This window comes from Penaeus monodon, chromosome 6, assembly GCF_015228065.2.
Source record: "Penaeus monodon isolate SGIC_2016 chromosome 6, NSTDA_Pmon_1, whole genome shotgun sequence".
NCBI classification, from domain to species: Eukaryota; Metazoa; Arthropoda; class Malacostraca; order Decapoda; family Penaeidae; genus Penaeus; species Penaeus monodon.
This window is the reverse complement of record NC_051391.1, coordinates 47636317-47641316: the sequence shown is the minus strand read 5'-3', so window position 1 is coordinate 47641316 and position 5000 is coordinate 47636317.

Sequence of the window (5000 nt, the reverse complement as noted above, 5' to 3'; positions counted from 1 at the left end):
GTGTTTTTACTGATTTTACGTTCTGTTTTTACTGTTGCCTTTGATCTATTTCCATTTATTCATTTTTAAGTCTTGTCCCGAGAACGAAGGGGCCGGGTAATGTGGCAATTTTACCTCCTTTATAAAGAAACCAATGGAAGAAATACGTTAATTTAGCCTAATGAGACTCTCATTACAAATATCCTCATAAAATGTTTGACTGGTAAGGAATAAGGCTAATTTGGGAGAATAACACAACGCTAACTGGGTCAAGTATGTTTATTTTTTTGGCAGTCTATAGTATAGTCGATCTATGGAGAAAAAAATAAGGTGAAAGTAGAGTTTCTTCTTTTTCCCCTTGAAGTGAACCTATTTTGTCTCTTCTTCCTGACGAAAGCAGTGACGGGCATTTTTGTCTTCCTTAACAGCATGCTCTCGTTAATTCCACTCATGTTCATGTGAACAAAAGTCAGACAACTTTTTCTAGCTAGTTTGGACAAGGTTAACGATAAAAATACAGTAACCTCTGCTTTGACGGTGACAAACAGAGATTAGCGTACCTAATTGTGAATTAACATTAATGTAGCTATTGTCTGCGAGTAGATCATTTACTTTATAATCATTTTAAAAATCTGATATAGTAACTTACTTCAATACAGTCGACAATAGGCAGAGTGTTTACTGTCAGTTTTTACTCATCTAAATAATCATTTTTTGCTGAAATGAGAACAAACTAGGGTATTATTTCCAGGAAAACTTTAATATTTTCCAGAACTCTGGCAATATCTTATATTTGGTTGTTTTGCTTCCATCACTTTATTTATCTTTCATTTTATCAATTGCAAATGCATATTAGATATCTATTTGCTATAAGAACAAGTTTAATGCTTTATATCTTGAATGTGCAAAGCTTAACGATTAAGAGAAAAGATCACTATCAAATTTATGGTAGCTCAAAGTCATATCAGTCATGAAACCATCAACCAAGATATATATTCACTGATTCTTGGAAGTCTGTGTGTGTGTGTGTGTGTGTGTGTGATAAATGGTGTAATTGAAAGGGGCATATAGTCAGTAAGTGAAGACTGTAGTGGGCCCTTGTGCCCACAACAAGCCATTAGGATCTACTTCACCATATTCGTATAATTCTGACAACAGATACTTGATTTCAGAGGACGTGAAGGCAAGTGATTAAAACATGGTAATGGGTGACATGAAAGAGGAAATTCAGTGTCTTCTAAACTTTGTTTTGAATTTAAAATTCTGCTAACAAGGTAGCTTGCTTTCTCAATCGGACAATAAGTAACACTACCATCAGGCACCAGGAGGAATGGTGCCTGACAGAGATGCTTTAAGCGATGACCATCGTGTTTGAGGCGATGACGCTTTTGAGAGAACTTGCAAATTATCTTTATATTCAGATTTATTCTCCTTATGAACATTAGTTGCTGTATTTCGCAGGATAACATGATTCGCCCAACAAGGACGAGAGCAATTAGCAGACCAGAGATTGTAAACAGTAGTTACCCGGAAAAATGTCTGCGGCCTCTTGCCCTAGCGCCATGTAGCTCCAGCTTCTTTGAAGGCAAATCGATTTCCAAAATTACTGCTTTATTCATCTAAACCCACATACGTATGCAATACTTCCTCTAATTTGCAAATAAATCGCTTAAACCGTTTTTACTAGTCGGAATCAAAGGAAGAAAAACTGTTTCGAGAAAAACGCAGTTAAGTTTTTGGTCACTTGTTATCCGTTGTCTCTGCCTCGTATCGCTTGTTGCTCCCATCAGTCAATCCCCCCGCAAATTACAAAGAGAGGAAAATACAAATAAACAAAGCCAATAAACAAGAAAATATACCTGGGAAAATGGGGAAGAGGCATTTGCATTTTCCTCTTTGTTGCTGATTACGATCCTACGTTTCCTAAATTTCCTTATGTATCTTTATGTAAATACTTGAATGAACTGTTTGCTGACATGAGCATTTTAAACGCAAGAAAAAAATAATGTAGAATGTGTAATTGTGTAAAATCGTGGCGGATAGGACCGAGAAGCGTTCTCTCTCTCTCTCTCTCTCTCTCTCTCTCTCTCTCTCTCTCTCTCTCTCTCTCTCTCTCTCTCTCTTCTCTCTCTCTCTCTCTCTCTTCTCTCTCTCTCTCTCTCTCTCTCTCTCTCTCTCTCTCTCTCTCTCTCTCTCTCTCTCTCTCTCTTCTCTCTCTCTCTCTCTCTCTCTCTCTTTCTCTCTCAGACAGATAGCTCCTCTGAACGCATCTATAGGCATTTACAAAACATGCTTAGGGTTAAGGTGTTATAAGCATCCGGCAGCATTGCGCTCGCTATGGGGGAGGGGCCTTTACTCTATGTAAAGGCTACTTTATATACTATAAACATGTTTTTAAGACCCATATGAATATTTCAAGCCATATTTTCAGCCAATATGGCTGATTTGGTGAGAAATATCCTTAATTATGATTTCTTATGCAATTTATGCAGTAATGTTTTGGAGGGTAATTTTAAGTCGTTATTTTAATTTTCGAGAGAATATTATATCAAAATGTAAATTACACCAACGCATTTTTTTCTGCTCGTTTTCATTCGCTTCTGTGTCGCAAGATGTAGTAAGTTGAATACAATATTGTTTATTTAAAAATGATTGTGTACGTTGTATTTTCTTTTCTTCGTCATTGTCATCATTATATGTCATATCATATCATGTCATATCATCATCATCACCACAACCAACACCATCCGTAATTTTTCTCACAACCTCACCCTTCACCTTTCGCAGAATTCGCTTACAAAATGATAGTGTAAATCGCACATCATTTGGTTCATCACCTTCATATATTTTATCATATCAACATCAACACCATCATCATCACCCACCACAACCATCACCATCCCTAATTCTTCTTTCAGCCTCACCCTTCACCTTTCGCTTTTTTTCTTTTTTTTTAATAAAATGATAGTGCACATCGGATTTCATCATTATCATCATCATATTTCACACCATATCACCATTACCATCACCATTATCATCATCATCACCACGTCCATCCCTAATACCTCTCTCAACCTCAGCCCTTCACCTTTCGCAGAATTCCTCCCCCCCTCCCACCCCCCCCATAAGAGCACACGGTACACATCTCGGTAAGTTGCTTAAGACTACACGATCTCGCCTTTGTGCATTGAGACGGTGCGCGATGCCGGGCTAAGAAGCAGGCTGTGTTTACTTTCTTTTGGGACGCTGTGACTTTGGTGTGTAATTAAGGTTATCTTGGTATATGAAAACCATGGAATAATAGATAACGGAACGCCGCGGCTGTGTATACCAATGTGTTTGTGTATCTACAGACGCACGCGCGCACCTTCATATTCGCGAGTGTGTGTGCTTACATACATTATGTATTATATATATATATATATATATATATATATATATATATATATATATATATATATATATATATATATAAACATATACATATATGTATATATATAAACATATGCATATAAATATATATATTTTTATATATATTACACACACACACAGACACACACACACACACACACATACACACACACACACACACACACACACACACACACACACACACACACACATATATATATATATATATATATATATATATATAATATATATATATATATATATATATATATATATATATATGTATATATATTGCTTTGAAGTACGCCTTGCCACCTACATTGAACGGCCTTTCTGCAGTGGAAAAAATCGTGTAGACAACCAGTTACAAAGAAGCATCCTTGCTGTAAAGTTTGGCGTGAAGAGAACCAATGGCATTAACAACAAATGCGAAACGACAGTTGTGAACAGTTAAAGCAGCAATAACAACAGGCGAACTGTGGCTGTAGACACGTCTAGTTGAACTGCAAGCATTCGACTGTCTTCACTGTCAACAGACACTCATATTGTGACCTAATATTGTGTCCATATAGCATGATAATGTCCCTGCATTCAACTAAGTGCAGAAAGAACAATGCATTCCACTCAGTATACAAAATGGCAGGCATAAAAAAAAATCCAGCAAGTATAAATATCACAACGTTTCAGCATTCACGTAAGTGTAAAAAAGAACAATTCTCTATTATTCCACTAAGTGTAGGAAATGACACAATATGTTCCAGTATTCAACGAAGTATATAATTAAGAAACATGCAGCAGTGTCAACTTGCGTCTGGGGAATTTACCATTCTGATGATGGAAAACTGAGGTATAGTTTAGTTCCAATAAATGGAAACTGAAATATAATAAAACAAATAATTACGACAAACTAATAGCTAATGATGAATGTAACTAGTGAGTATATGAAACACATGACCTCTCTGCTAAATAATTAAGGATTATAGAAACCAGAGGAATATTTACGAACACTTACACTATACATTTGTATTTGCGGCTCATAGGCGAGATCCTCCCCCAACAAAGATTATTATTTTGAAGGTATGGTAAACACTAACCTGTATCCGCACGGCAAAGGTCTCGCTGTGTACAAGGACTTCTGCCTCTATGTGTTGGAAAACTCCCAAAACTAGCTACGCAGGGATATCTTAACGAGTACTTGTAGTGTCCATTTGGCCAAAGAGACGTGGAAATCTCGGGTTTCGGCTGGAGGATCTAAAAAAAAAGGAATGGAGTTCAACCTTGGCTAAAGAATTGCATTCGAGGAGAACGGCGACTGGGAGCTCACGTTCCCCCAGAAGTATAGTGGAGAAGCAGGGCAGACAGCATCGTCTAAAGTGGTACTGCGGCAAAGGAAGTTTCCTTAAAAAGAAGGAAAAAAAGGTTTTCTCTCCGTCAGGCATTTACTCTCCAAAGACTGAGTGGAAGTGCAAAATGGAAGAAGAGGAATATTATCGAATAAGTGTGTACAGTAGTATGGAGTCCATAGATGTAAAGGTGTATAAATCTCTCAGAGACGAACTCGGCTGGTTGTACTTGATATGTACCATCACGCTTGTATCACACTTTCTCTA